The sequence below is a fragment of the Battus philenor genome, unplaced genomic scaffold, assembly GCF_028537555.1.
Source record: "Battus philenor isolate CCGP_79_NKW_IND1 unplaced genomic scaffold, ilBatPhil1.0.hap1 SCAF_22, whole genome shotgun sequence".
Taxonomy (NCBI): Eukaryota; Metazoa; Arthropoda; class Insecta; order Lepidoptera; family Papilionidae; genus Battus; species Battus philenor.
In genome coordinates this window covers 12,007,108-12,023,363 of record NW_027181685.1, presented here as the reverse complement: position 1 = coordinate 12,023,363, position 16,256 = coordinate 12,007,108, and the positions used below count along the sequence as shown (strand labels likewise).

The following is a 16,256-nucleotide window of genomic DNA, read 5'->3' as shown; positions in this document are numbered from 1 at the left end:
TCCAAAAAACGAAGGCCATAAAGTAAAATAGGATCTAAGTCATATTGAATGAGATGTTTCGAAATTTCTCGAACGATTACTATGTTTATCAGTATACGCCCTCCTATGTCTATCATTGCAATGATGACGAGAACAAAAGAGAAGTATATTTTAATTATATTGTTGATAAATATATTTTAGTTTAATCATATTTTTATAAAATCTACTAGATGGCGCTAGTCAATAAGCGTCATAGACGTGGTACTGTTTTACCGACATTTAAAATGCCAATAATTGTGTTTCTGTGATGCTATCAAATTGAGTAATTCTGGAATTCTTTGTGACTAACACAAGTGGTTATTTCAAATGTCCCAGATCCAATACAGATATGAATGAAGGTAGATGAGGTATTCTGAGACTTGTAAATTCGATTTACAAAAATACAAATATAATTACACGTGTAACACCTTTATCTATTTTCGTATACATAACACACTTATCTTTTGGTGTTAACGATCCAGGTAAAGAATTAATCGAGGCCGAGTAACGGGCCCGTTTAGAATTTCTGTGTTTAGGTAACACCCACAGAAGACACGTGCTCCAAGTGGAATTTGCGTTTAGGATCACTGGCCGCCTCGTTCGCAATTGCGAGTATAATAACTCAGCGAGATGGAGTTATGACTTGATGTGTTGGCAGGGCGCATAACAACCGCCAATCATCGCCGTACATCGTTTGACGCGATACGGGAAATTTACTCCGTCGTTACTTCTGTTCAATTTTCGTCTGCGAATGTAAATGCACTATTAGTTTTATTCGAAATAGATCATCTCTTCGACTTGGTTCCACATTCTTGTATATACAATGCCATTGTTTATATATATACTAGCTGATCCCGCAAACGTTGTTTTGCAAAAAAAAATTAAAGTTTTTAATTAACAAATGTAAGATATATATAAGGGTTGATCGTAGAGGGGTGAAAATTTAGATTTGTATGTATTTTTGTATGCTGTATCATAATAAAATAAAAACCAAAAAAATTGTGAAAAAATTAAAAATAAAATTTAGGGTTGGACCACCCTTATCACTTAGGGGTATAGAAAATAGATAGTAGCCGATTCTCAGACATACTGAATACGCATGTAAAATTTGGTAAAAATCGGTCAAGCCGTTTCGGAGGAGTTCAAGTTCGAACACCGTGACACGAGAATTTTATATATTAGATAAATTTCAGGGTATTGAACATATTACAAATTTGTCAGCAATAAGCGTTAAAGTTTTAAGCTTAAGATATATTTCATTAATTTTTTTTTCTTTTGAAACGCAATAGGCAAATAACTTCTAGAATTACAAAGTCTGAAGGTTGCAATTTTATTACTAATATTATATTAACATTATCTTTTTTGCTATCTCTGAAACCACTGATTTTTGTAAAGGGTCTACCATACATTCCTTTCTCATGTATTTTACAGAAATTTGCGTCCGTACCTTTGTTTTTACAATTAAATTTTTTATTTCATAATTTTTTCTGCTCGCCTTTCTGCATATCAGTGTTAACTAAGTCTCTTAGTATTAGTATTTCTTAACTTAAATCTTAGATTTTTACTCTTTTTTCTTTACCTTCTTCTTTGTAAGATACATTAATTGACAGATTAAAGGCTATAAAATTACCCCTTCAAGGCTTTTACACCATGGGTTTCATAATTCTGAGAATTGTAAACCATTACCAAGCGGATAGACAATCCACACGTTTTCTTTCTCCTTTATTTGATGAACATAGTGTATCATATCTATATAATATAAACGTTATGTCATACCTATAGAATATAAATCATCAATAAACATCGAAGTTATTTTTTGTACATCTAGTTTAATCTTTAATCTTGTTTCTGTGATTATAATAATTCTTTTGTTAATTGCTTCATTATTTTGCTTCCACGACATATGTTTTTAGATATTTTCTTTATTAAATATCTCTATAATGTTTGCGATAATTTTGCTTCTATTATTTATGTATCCTTTCAATTATTTATTTGATTAACCATGTTATAATAATTTACATTCTTCAACATTAGATCTATTTCTCTAAATTATTCCATCAAAATCATAAACATGTTAATAGATTTTATGTGTATACTAGCTATTTACAAAACCGTGTACATAGCTTTCGCAATCTAAAAGTCTAGCCGAGAGCACACATCAGTAAGTGCCCGAAATTCCGCAATGATTATCCGCGATCAATCTATATTTAGAGCTCGGAATCTGCCCAGCAGCCGCCATTATCTTAAATACATTCGCGTGACAGTATTCCACACGTGGAATACAACTTAAATGACATACGCGTCCATTTTAAATACCAATACTACAATAACTAAATAATATTTTAAAGATGAGAATATCAGGTGATTTGCTATTAAATTCAAAATATTATGTGATTAGAAATGTGTCTTGTCTTTAAACCCTTCAATATCCTAAATTCTGGAACACTAACTTCCTCTCCGAGTCTTTTAAATTCAAAAGTACAGTTCACATTTCTTTTTATACCTATGATTAATAAATACAGATTTATACTTTATACAGGATGATTGAAAATGTGTGTAAAATTTCAACTTTTTATACATTCGCCTATTTAAAATTTATACAAATGTGACCTAAGTCTTGTATATTTCCCACTATTTCAATCTTTTTCTTCTTTTTATGTGATTTGTTTTATTTATTTACGCCTTGATTTATCCGAACTCTATCTTCTAGGATAAATTTGTATATCTTTTAGAAGACTTGCGTCAATTCAGTGTGATATGTAAAGACATAATTTCTTTTACAACAGTAATTAATATCCTAAAAAATAGTGCTAAAATATTCACTTTCTTTAATTAAAGATTTAAATGTATGTTCTAGAAAATATTAATACAGAAGATTCATGAAATTTTTGACCAGAATAGAAGTAGATGGCGCTAGGTTGTTGCAAAAATATTTTCATATCGAAGAAATACGATTTATTTTATTATTTTTCATAAACTATATTTGTGTTAAACGCCTGTCACAATCATAGTTTATAAACATCGCTTCAGCAAATGAACATTTAATGTATCCAATATGTAATAACGTTTTATATGCAATATAGAAATATTTTATTGCCTGACGCTTGTCACCGAGGTCGTCTTGCGAATTTTATAGCCAACGTTTTTTTTTTTTAAATACGTTCTCGCAGTTTCTGAGGGTACCCCGTGGGCTGAGGTTAAATTTACTGCGGTGATTCATTGAGTACCAAGTCGCAGGTGTTTTTATAAAGAGTGATGGCGATTTGTAGCCCCGCCCACGCGTTCTCGTGACGGATAGCGGTTGACAACGCCGGATCAAAAGCATTTGGTTGCCACGAATAGTTGGCTTTCCGAATTTGTTGATCCCACCTGTCATTATACTGTACACACGAACGCTACGTGATTTACGTTCACGCGGTGAGATGGATCTCGATTGAACATGACGTTACTCGAGTAACATTCGTTGAAATTTAATTTATTATTTATCAAAAGATATGCATAAGCCTCCCTCAAAGATCATCAAGATGACCGACTTGTCTTGTCTTGCTATTCCTGCAGCCAGCAACTTCTGACCTTGATTATATCGTCGTTCCACCTCTTGGGTCTACCCACGCTGCGTCTTTAGACTCGTGGTCGCCACTCGAGAATCCTATAGGTCCCAACGGCCATTGTGCGCTGCGAATTAAGACGAGCAATTCCTCAAACTACGTCAGGGACCTTGTTCCAAATTCAAAATATTTTTATTAAAGTAGGACACATGCATTAGTCGATTATTTAACATTAAAAGGAATACTGCTGACAGCCGGCCATATAATCAACAATTGCTTTTTTTTAAAAAAAAAAACGGATGTATGATGTACACATTATATCGATAAAGGAATAATGTCTTCTCCAGAAACTATAACTAATCAATTTTAGATTATCTTATTACTCATATCTTTCTTAATTTTGGTAAAAACCGAAGGCTAACATCATTATTTTAGTCGTAAATTGGCCATAGACCTTCTCCATAGATTTCCAATAGGGCTGGTTGGAAGCAACATTCATCCAGGATCTTGAAACGACCTCAGTATGGCAATCCGCTTCTTTCCTTTTTGGAGACAATAAAGGCTTGTATCAAACCTAAAACCCTCACGAAAATTCTCCATCATCGCTATATGGTGGGACTTCGGGAATGTTTTTACTTCACAGCCCCACCAGAAACAGCTTCATGCCAGTAGATAAAAATCTCCCGTTCAAGATGTTCACTGTAAGACGTCCACAGCTAGACAAAGACTTTCCCTAGATGATTTAAATATTACTTGTTGGTAGAGGTCTATATACAGCTTATTCCGAGGACCTTAACAAGGTCTGTCCACCATGTATCTGCTAGACGACCCGTGGTTTCAACTCCAGAACCTCAAGGCTTCAGCGGCAATTTATTCTACATGTTATGTGACCAAGCAAACAATGCGAATCACACAACCGCCACCGCCAAATTACTCAACACGTGTTTCACCCCTCCTCGGGACATCTTCAGGAGTTATGTTACACCGATTATTGCCAAACCCAGGGTCTATAGAGAGATATACTATAATCGCCACGCTTGGCAGGTAAGTTAGCGATTGCGGTGTGGTATTATGGTACGCAGATGCCGCTGCTGCCCATACTCTGGAAACTTCTTAGTGAGCAGTGGCAATCTCTTTATAATTATTGCACAAAGTGTGAATTATATAAGTATGTATCGATTTTATGATTGCTAGTCTCAGAACTCTACCGCTGGTTGACCGCTGCTACCAGTGTCTTGACTTGTCGAAAGTACTTAGCGAAACCTACTCTAAAGAATAAATATTTGTTTATTCATCTAACATTTCACATAACTCTGATTTATTACAGAGAATAAACTTTTAACGTCCACTCGGCTGTTTTAAAATACATTACACCTATCAACCACGAGATGGCGCTGTGTTTATTTATTTTAACTGAATATTTGCGACTTTCGTAACGTTGGATGGCAATGAAACATCTCGCGTTATAAATACGATGTTCGGATGCTAGATTTTACAGCGTCATCTCGTTAATTGCCTTGCAGGAGTCGTCGCGAATGTGTTCATTAAATCTGATGTTTATTTATGCAAACGAAAGTTTGACATTTGATCGATTGCTATGGTTAGTCACTGTGCTAAAAGAAGCAAAGAGTACAATTCTATGATCTACATTAATAAATAATAACGGAGTGTCTATATTTAACATTAAAATTACCGCTTTTTAATACACGTGTATGATTATAAATATATATACGGTACATATACCTGTCTATATGTTTATTCTTACCGGCTAATCTCTGAAATGGCTACATCGATTTTGAAGGGACTTATACTGGCTGGTAGCTGAGGTAATAAGGAGTAACCTATGCTATTTTATTCGAAGTATTAAACGAAAAAAAAAACTAAATAGTATTTTTATTAATTCCACGCGGACGAAGTCCCAGGCACATCTAGTATTAACTAATGAAGTTCACCGGTTGAATGTGTTTAAATTCAATAATAATGAATAAGATAAGCAGTGTGTGTAGTGGATTGTAAAAAAAATCATTTGAGTCTGAGTTTCATTCTGTTTTTTAGATTTAACTCGTACAGGACAATAATTTATCTATTCATTTATTTATATTTATTTTTAATCGATAACAGTAACAACAAATTTACGAAAACATTATTAGTAAAGTCCTGTTTAATACGAAAAGAAAGTAAAATCAAATTGTCCTCCTAAACCATTGTTTCAGCTGGACATCTGCGGCCTTATATTCCTAGAACTCTCAAAAAAATTAGTACAAAATGTAAAAGAAAAGTGCAATATTCGGAAATAGGTTAAAAAAGGGCCGAGCAAGATCTCAAACTAGTCATGAATAAAGCAGTGTAGGTTTAGTAAATAAGAAAAGGTAATAAAATAACTAACTAGAAATGTATAAAAAAACTAAACATAAAAACTACTACAAATAGTAAAATGTAATTAAAATATTGAATCAAAGTTGAATATAAACTGTGAAAAAAATGAATCAAAACTGTGATATTGTAGCAAACTGTGGTCTAGGAACGAAGATGAGGAAGGAAGGTGATGCATGGGAGATAATTTTAACGTGAAGAAAGATAAAGATTGTGAATGACAGAAGGAAATTATACTATAAGAAATTGTGAAGGGTGAAAGGAGAAAGTGAAATAAAGAAATAAAATGAAGAAACAGTTTATCCGAGTTTTGACGTCTCTGTCCCACACAAAAAAAAACTTCATCAACCTATTGACTGTCATTTTCCTACCATCAAGAAGGAACAGATATGTACTCGTGTAAATTCACCAACTAATTACGTATTCATTCAATAACTATTAATTAATTACAAAATTAAGATATATAATCAAGTAAACACAACAATATTTATAATGCCAGTTAATTGACTTTCCTTTAACCTAGAAATCTGTGCATATAAATAAATAAATTAGGTTTTTATGTTACATCTCGGTCCGTTTATTGAGGTTACATCGATGTCGGATAAGGTCAGGGCGGATTAAATTTATCTGTTGCATTCCAGACATTTTTTTTTTTTGATATTGAAGAACTGTTGAAAAATATAAAGATTATACTTAAATTAAGAGAATCAGGATTGTCAATGTTCATAACCTTCGTTACTCTTGAAAGTCCTGCTTATTTATTTTGTCGTTTCAGCTCATATACTCCCACTGCAACCCTTTAACCATTTTCCCCAAGTTCACTAGAATAGGGCTAAGATATTCCCAGCCTGTCGTAAGAGACGACTAAAATGCTATCAGGTTCGCGGATGTTGAGAGTCAGGGCCTTCATAGTCCACTAAATACAATCTCTAGAGTGGCAGCAATGCGGAGTGGTCTATTGTTGCTGCGGTACAGCGAGGATGCCAGAGGAGGCACGGTTTCCTTCCGAAATGTACCTTGGCACAGTACTGCGCAACTGCGAGTTCAACAGGAGATACGGCCGCCCCTCCAAATCTACCGAAAACGACAACCGAGGCAGTTTTAAAGGGTATAAATCCACTAAAACCCACTTCCCCTTATGGCGAGGTATATGTGTCCATCCTGAAGATTTCAGATACCAAAAAAATTGTTACCTCCAAAGATATATGGGGGATGTACCATAATCGCCATACTTGGCAGGCGAGTTGGTGATAGCAGTGTGGTATTATGGTACGCAGAGAACGCTGCTTTCCATACTCTTAAACTTATTTGTAAGTAGTGGCAATCCGATATAATTATTGCACAAAGTGTAAATTAAATAAAATTGTATCCATTTTACGATCCCAAGTCTCAGTTCTCTACCACTGACCTATCGCTGCTATACCTTTACTTTTTGAAAGTACATGGCCAAACCTATTGTGCGAGCAGTGAGTAGTGACAATCGTATTACATCCTATCCTATATTATACGTGTGTGTGTGTGTGTGTATATATATATATATACACACACACATTTATGTATATAGTTCCCAACCATGACAGTCAGTTTTTATTTATTTCCCACTACAACCGCAATAGTTTAATTAATAATAAATAACATAAAATGTTTGTAAATACTTTAATGTTTGACGATACGACTCCCTGAGCGGTGAACAGAAATAATCCAACGCCACGCAGACGCTGCCTTAATGTTTTATATTCTGAAACACCGCATTTATAACATAAACTAAATCTAAACACGTTAAGTGCCAGCTCAAATGATATACTGAAATATTGTTTGATACGTTAAAATATTTCAGTCTATCAAACGTATTAAACTCTAAACAGGGGTGTCAAACCTAAAAGATAAAAAGCCCGAATAAATAAACTCTAGGTGGGCTGCAAAAAATCAACGTTCATAGTAACATATACTATATATATATGGAGATGCAAAAAGGTATATTTATTTATTTTGTTACCACAAACAAAAAGTGTTATTAAGTTTTGAAACAGATAAACTAATTTATTTGTGTTGGTGCAAACATTCAATTACTAAAGTAAGTAAACTAAATTTAATTGCTAATAATTTCTCAATAGAGTCGTCGTTCCTGTCGTCGTATCAGCCCAAAGATCTATGGGGAGATATACCATAATCGCCACGCTTTACAAGCGAGTTGGCGATCGCAATATGGTATTATAGTGAGAAGAGGGCGTTGCTGCCCACCCTCTGGAAACTTGCTTATGAGTATTGGCAATCCTATATAATTAATGCACAAATTGACAATTATATAAGGCTATATCCTGGGAGTAGAACCCGCGACCTGTCAAAGTTTCTATTCACTGCACCAGTACATTATAATAAACATATTTTAATGTTAAATTATTGTTCACTTCCTGATCTTGATATGGTTTCTCTGATACTTTCTTTTCCATTACTGAAGAATTCTTTTTAAACAACAAATTTAAAAATGAAAATGTTACGTATAGTTAATAAATAAAGAACATTAAAATTTATTTAACTACGTAATGCTACGTCAGCAAAGGGGCCGAGAGTTTGACACCCCTGTATTAGACTAACAGATATAACGATGTTTGTTAGGGAGTCGTAACACGTGTTTGTAGAACAACTTCAAACAAATATAAATCTTAACGCAATTTTATAAAGTTGATAATTGGTAATCTCAATCGTTTATTATCTGTGAAGAACATAAAAGATAAAAGCATTTTGGAACTAGAATAAGGTATCGAAACATTTTGTCGCGTATATATTCATAATCAAATGATCTCCCGTCTCCAAATTTATTTATTACATTTTTATTTCATATAAAATTTTAATGAAATATATCTTGTCTCAAGGTCGTATTGTTACAATCCGGTGTACGGCTGTCCGACTTGTCAGCTTGTGTTATGTGTTTATTTTAAGCAATGGTAGCCCAACGGTTGAGGATTGAAAATTGCGATTGTAGGCCGCAGGTTTAATTCCTAGGATGCAATCTTGTATAATTCACAATTTGTGCAGGTATATAGGATACGCGAGCATCCTATGCGTACTGTAATACCACACTGCAATCGCCAACCCGCCTGCCAAGCGTGGCGATTCATGTGTATCCCCCCCTAGATATCTTTGGGGGAAGCCTATACCTTGCAGTGGGCGTCCATCGGCTTGTGGCGTGCATATCGCGCGCCACTCAAACGCCAAGCTCTTACCCACGTGACCGTCAATCGCATGGCGGCGGCGGCAGTGAAACAGATACATGACAGATGGCGCCACAGTAGACGCAACGAAAATCTGCATCGCGCTGTTGAGAGTCTCCGCGCTCATTATAAGGGCTAGCGGAGGTGCGGTCAACGCAAGAAGAAGCAACTGAAGATCAAGAAGCAACCGACGAACAAGATACAACCGACGAACTACCGAAGCACAAGAAGCTACCGTACTACGACGACTCCTACAGGCTTAAAAGAAAAATAAAATGTTTTAATTATTGTCCATAGTTTCAAGAAATGCTTAATATAAAGTATAGTATACTAGTTCGTATAAAGACATTATATTTTTAGATTTGTTTCAGCGTGAGCGCATTGAACAATCGCTTGATTGTTAAAACTTAAATACTTAGAGATAGACGGCGGTCTACGTAGCTTAGGATATAAACCCGTAAGGTGAAATGATGACCTTGTTAAAGCATATAAGAAGCTATAATCGGATTTTCTATTTCAAAAACAAATTTTCGAAAAACAAAGGTCAGAACAGAGGCCTCCACCAAAAATTCCACAACAATGACTTCCCGCGAACTTATCTATGTGTTTTATAAATTCCTTAAATTTAGAACCTAAAAACCTTCGATTAAAACAGGCTTCAGGTTTAGAACATACGTAATACACTGCATAAGTTTTGGTAAAGCATAAATAAACCTATATCTAAGAACATGTCTAGTCATGTCCAGTCACACCAAGTCTTACTTTTATTCGACCATGAAAAAAAAACACCATAATTTAATTCATGACCAATTCAATAAAGGTGACAGGAGTTATGTGTATGTAAAGTGTTCTTATCATTTGTAAAAGCGATCACAAAAACAACTCGACTGAGTTTGTTGGTGGGCACTTTCCAGATCAAATCATCAGATTTTGTTTAGAGCTAAACCACTATTTAATTATCTTTCCCTCCTCAGGTCATCCTCTTCATTGCTGAAGATCGTCAACCTTTTTGGAACGTTTTTATTATCTGTGCCGGTAAATAACCGGCGTTTAATGTTGCTTCGGCTACTGTTGTATCGTGGTTCGAACTTAATTGAACCAGCGAATAGAACTGCGGCTTCATGTTTGCCTGTCACTTTTTAGTTCATCAAAAAATATATAGTAGAATCCTTAAGAATATTCATTCCTCACACATAAGCGTCCGTGCCTTTGATTTTACAATTAAGTTTGTTTTTCTATATTTTTTGGTCACGTTTTTGCATTATACAATATTTACTGTCTCTTAAACTATTGACTTAAATTATAATTTATTTAAAAGTAAATTAAAGTCAAATAATTATTGTGATTATTTTTTAAATGTGATCAAAAATTCATGTAGCTATTCTTATTGCTATATGCCATCAAATATTACCGATATTCTTTACAGAACTATATTAAATATTCCAAATTTGAAAATAATACGAACAAATAGCTGTTTTTCAGCGAACAGTAGGTGAACAATTACGAAACTCTGTTGAAAACAAAGTTGTTCGGTCGCGGAACGTAAATCTTTTGCGTGATATGAGTTTATTTTCGTGAAATAAATGCGTCTATTATAGCCTCGGTGTCGCGCCGCTCGCAGACTGCGCCGTAAATCTTTATTAACAGGGGCCGGTACGAGTTATAGGATTTCTGAACTAGCCCTGATGACGTCAACATATTCTTTTATAGGTGTATTTTCTTCGTTCGATACTGGCCGATACATCGCAACAAATATTTAAGAAAAAAACTGTACATAAGGTTAGAAATAGAAATAAAGATAGGTTTGTTATACTTTCTTACGTTGTTAATCCTTCTGTGGGCTATGTACAGTTTTACAATACAATCCCATGTGAATTGTAAATTATCTTGCAAACACCATTTCTCAGTTTCAACAGGAGGGTGAAAGAAAATATCGTAGAAAGAAATAAAAGTTAGGTTAAAAGAGTTGGCTGGAAGTAAATAAGAATAATTAATAATAATGTAAATGTGAATATATATTAAAATAAGGATGCAAAACAAAATGTAAATAAAAACTAAAGATAAAACTGTAGAAATGTGTATATAAATAATCTAAGTAAAAATGTAATACAATTGTAACAATAAAACAGACGTAGAGAGTAGAGACTAAGAATAGAATGGAAGGTGACGAAAAAAAGGAATAAAGATAAATGAAAAATGTGATAGAGCAAATGTTAAAGAGCGAAAGAAGAGAAAAGAAACTGTAAAATAGAAAGAGAACTGAAAAAAATTATTGCCCCCACAAAACTCTGTTGCCAACAAAATAGGGGGTGAAACAATAGATCCCCAATAGCGGGGGCCAAGAAAAAAAAATATCTTGCAATAAATTAATAAAGTACTTTAAACAAAAGATTGTAAAGAAGACGATATGTATTTTGTAAGCGATAATAAATCTTGGTAAACAATTGCTCTACTACTGTGTTTAGGGGTTTTTTTTTATAAAAGTGACTTAAAAAATCTGTTCAAATTTATTATAGGACACTTCTCAGATTGGTGTGTGTTTTAAACTCTCGTATATTTATTTAATTTGAAAAATGTCTAGGTAAAGATTCTATGTGGAGAGAAAATTAAACTCTTCAGGCGTTGTACTCCCGATAAAATATATATTACTATAAATAATTCTTACAAGATAGTGATAAGGAGTTTTGGAGTCAAATTAGATATGAGGAAATCTACAGAAGAATTCACCGTCGTAGCATTGAAATTCAGGGATTATTTTGAGGAATCTTCTTTCAATCGGTTTAATGTTTTCGTACGATCTCCGCTGCGCCCTGGCCGTGTGGCGTTCGTTGCTGAAACAGTTTCAGAATCTCTGCAAGTTCTTCTGTCACTTGTCATGTAGACATGTGGTGACAGTAAATGACCCTGCCTTTGTAATTCTTCTTTTGAGCTGATAGATGATCACTATAAGGCACAAGCCTCTTCCAAACATTGCGACGGTCTACCTAGTGGGTAGGCAACCAATGCCACGTCTACCTGCACGTGGTCACCACTACAACCTTTCAGATAGAATAGATAGAAGTTTATATGTAATAAATTGACTCTATCTCGTTTCACACTGAATGATAAATACGATACAGTTTACTTCCCGCACATTCAGCGTCTTCGCGGTGTTTTATGTTTAATTTTATTTATTATTTCTTTTATGTATGTCCACCGTCAGCCGGGAAGTATATTAAAATATAATGAGCAATAAACCTCAATAGATTTACACACAAAAATAAATCTTGCAAAAATAACTGTTTTTTTCTCGTTTATTGTGGGCTGTTTCCTTGAATATTAAGAGGAAATTACATTATATGAAAAAATGAAATGTGTAGGGATGGCATATGAGTGAAATGCTTGAATTTTTAAAGTACTTATATTAAAATTATTTCCATTAGAAATAAGATACGCTAAATCACAGTCGGTTTTTAAAAACATGGTAAAAGAGTTCTTCTTTGGCCACTAAAAAACATATTGTTTAGCATTTATTATTTATTCGTATTTATGTAATACCTTTTCAATGTAAGATGTATGTATGTGTATATTAAAGTATGTATTTGTATGTATGTACAACCAAAAATGCACTCTCCTTCATGTTTTTCATCTCCGTCCAAAGGTAGTAAAGGTTGCCCTGAGCAATAAGACCGCCTCTTGTACCTGAATATAAATTGTTTTTTTATGTTATTATCAGCGTTATTTTATTACATTTCCTTTCTGTTTTTTTACATATTTAAATAAATGAAAAAATGAATTAACGATTCCATTGCAGAGAAGCATATTTTTCTCTCTTACAAGGAGCACAGACGACCTTATTAAAATTGGAAGACGCTGAATGCAGGGCGCTTCCAGCCTGTCATATAGGAAATCTATAGGGGAGATGTATATCCTATTGTCGACCTCTTACGGCTAAAATGATTTTAATGATTAACTAAGAATTCAGAAAGAGAAGAAGAATTAATAGAAAGTAGAATCAAATTAAGGTAAGGGAAATCTATGGTGGGGAGAAGATATGTCCAGCAGTTGGAGACCTTCTAATGGCATCATTCAATTGATTCTATCACGTCTTGTTGTCGGCTCTTCTCAAATCAAGATGCGTTTGGAAATCTGCTAGTTATTTTAAGTTAAAGTTATTAAGTTCGTCAGACCCTCCTGATGCTTTCTTGCAAATATATTGGGGAGATCTATGGCCAGCATTCTTTGGGTCAATGATTTAAAGATCAAATCCACATATCATCTAAATCTACATTAATTTTTTTGAAACATAAAACTATTTTCATATCTATTAACTTGAGGAAGATTTCATGTCATTTTGGGATCGTCCTGAACAATAAATGCAGACCTCAAAGAATCCAGCCTGACACCGAAATTGATTTATATTTGTTACATATTTACGTAGAAGATAAACGTAGAAGAATAAGATAACCTGAAAAGCACAATTTTAAAATAAACTAGAACCGGATTAAACTATATTACATTTTTAATTTTTTTATCGCTATTTATTTTACTAAAATAAAAAAATTATTTAATAAAAAGAAAAAAAAATTGAAGAAGAATTTTCTGTCAACCCTATAGATAATTTTAATAAAGATAATATGACAGCCTTATTTAAAACTACTTTGAAAACAGGCTCGCTCTTCATGTCTCCACGCTCATTAAGCCGGACGCCAGCATGTCGTGCCCGCGACAGGCCCTACCACGGTTCGCAATCTCGAAATAAACACGGAAAGAAATCGTGCACCCGAAATTCATATTACAATTATCAATTGACTACTATTTTCGTTCGAGGAAAATTTCGGAGTGATAAACATTTTTTAGTTATTTTTACAAGGTGATTTTTTTAATCTCATTAAGATCTTAAAATATATAAAAAAATCCGTAAATATTTCCGTAGAAATGTGTCAAATATTACGTCGAATTAACTAAAATTAAAATTATTTGTGCTGAGCATGTTAGCTGTTCGGAACTGTTGTCCGAGGTAAATTTTCGAATTTTTGCAGCAAGAACGCGTTCTAGATCTCTCTTCTTTTTATCAACTGAGCCAAATATCGGTAAACGTGCTCCCTTATATAGGATGTGTGACCTCCACAATTCATATATTAGTGATATTGATATATTCTCGTTCTCTCTTGTATCTTTTAAAAGACAATTTCATTCGAAATTATTGGAAATACGCAATACAATTTAAACCTCATTGGAATGTGACTGCTTGCTGTGACTCGTAATTATTACTGTCTGTTCTGCAGAATGCGCTGGATTATTGATACCTGTTTAGTAATGTTCTTGTTTTGTTTTTATTATTGTTTGACTTTGATTCATTAAATTTTTTCAGTGAGATAGTTATATATTTTATAATTCTAAGTTTGTAATTTCTTATTGTCTTTTGTTAATGTTTATCTCCAATAATGTAAAATAAAATTAAAATATATATTGTGTGTAATACACACTTTATCGTGATATTATACCAATGGATATTACATCGATAAACATAAGACCTAACTGATATATTGTGAACGTATTGTAATTAATAAGTTTTCTACGAGACTGAGTCAGAAATATGGAGCATATATAGGAATATATATAGGGATATATCGCCACGCTTGGCAGGCAAGCATATCTCCCATATGGTATATCTCCTATACGTATCTCTTTATATTTCTTTCTGTTACGTGTACAATAAAGTATATTAAATTAATATAAATTAAATTACAAATCAAATCGTTTTAATGTAAAAAGATATTTTTTACAAATATACCTTTTTATAATACAAACTGAAAAACCATACCGTTTCGTATTTTAAAAGGCTACATTTTAAAAATAAAGAACTATAATTTGAACTAAATTTTCAGTACGACTGTACTGTATGTAACAATGTATGTTAAAAGATAGTGAGATTCTTTAGTATGACTATAAAAAAAATGAATAAAATCTTTCTGGGAGTTTGACCCCAGATGGACTCGAGCCCATTCTACTTAAGAGAGACGAGACGCAATTATTTCATCAAAACAAGTATCCGATTGCATTCGCATCAGAAAAAACGTTTTGTTTTTACAAGCGGCAGTTTATTTGCGGAATGTTATGATGTACTTTTCTAATTGATTTGCGATAAAAAATCACAGGTCAAAAACTTCTAGTAATGCAAAAACAAAACGTAATACGAAAGTAATGATTTAACTTGTATATATGTACATATATACATATATATATATATATATATATGTATGTGTATATATATGTATATATATGCATATATTTATATATATTCAGTAATAAATAACGATATACGTAAAAATTATTTGCAAAATTCTAGAAAATTCTTCAAGAAGTCACTGGATGCTGGTAGCGCAAGATTAGTAATCGTGGCAATCTTTCAGGGAAGCTTATGCCTTGCAGTGGAGGTTTATACGCTGAAAAGATGAAGAAGTAAAGCATCTATCAACAACCTTTTCGATGCTATACTATGCTCTCGGACCCTGCGCTTCAATAAACCCCTAAGATGTCCAATTAGGTTCAGGTCTCCTGACTGTGTTGACCAGTATATAGTCTATTAGCTGACATGAATAAAACTTTCCTTGCATACCGAAGTTATTGGATGGAAACTTATCGCATTCCAATATAAAAAAAAATTAAAGTAACATATTTCAGAGTGATCACTTTATACAGTATGATCGGAAATGTGTTGCTATAAAGGTTTCTGATGGATTCAGGCGTTATTTTGCGGAAGATCATCCTAAGTAAGAAAGGGACCAATATATAGCTACTTCCGCCAATGCAGTATTAGTCGTGCAATAAAGTGCACCGCCCGCCAGCCCGCTGATGAATGCGTATGCGGTAAACAATGCAAATTACCCAACTACCACCGTTAAATCACTCAACACGTGTTTCACCCCTCCACGGGGCATCCTCAGGAGTAATGTTACACCGATTAGTGCCAATAAACAAAAACTCTGTGTTTATATAGCTTTATCTTGGTCCTTTTCTTGCTATAAAGGTTTTTTCCGATAAATGAGCTGAACGTGGTAATTGTTTTATCCATCCATCGTCATGTCATCACCGATTTGATTTATCTCATATCATTAGCTAT

The 16,256-nt window shown here is 33.6% G+C and overlaps 1 protein-coding gene across 1 annotated transcript in view; it reads left to right on the top strand.

The window, feature by feature from the left end:
* The window catches only part of LOC137923618 (uncharacterized), an 87,950-nt gene that overhangs the window by 35,566 nt on the left and 36,128 nt on the right, over window positions 1-16,256 (top strand). The window lies entirely within an intron of this gene.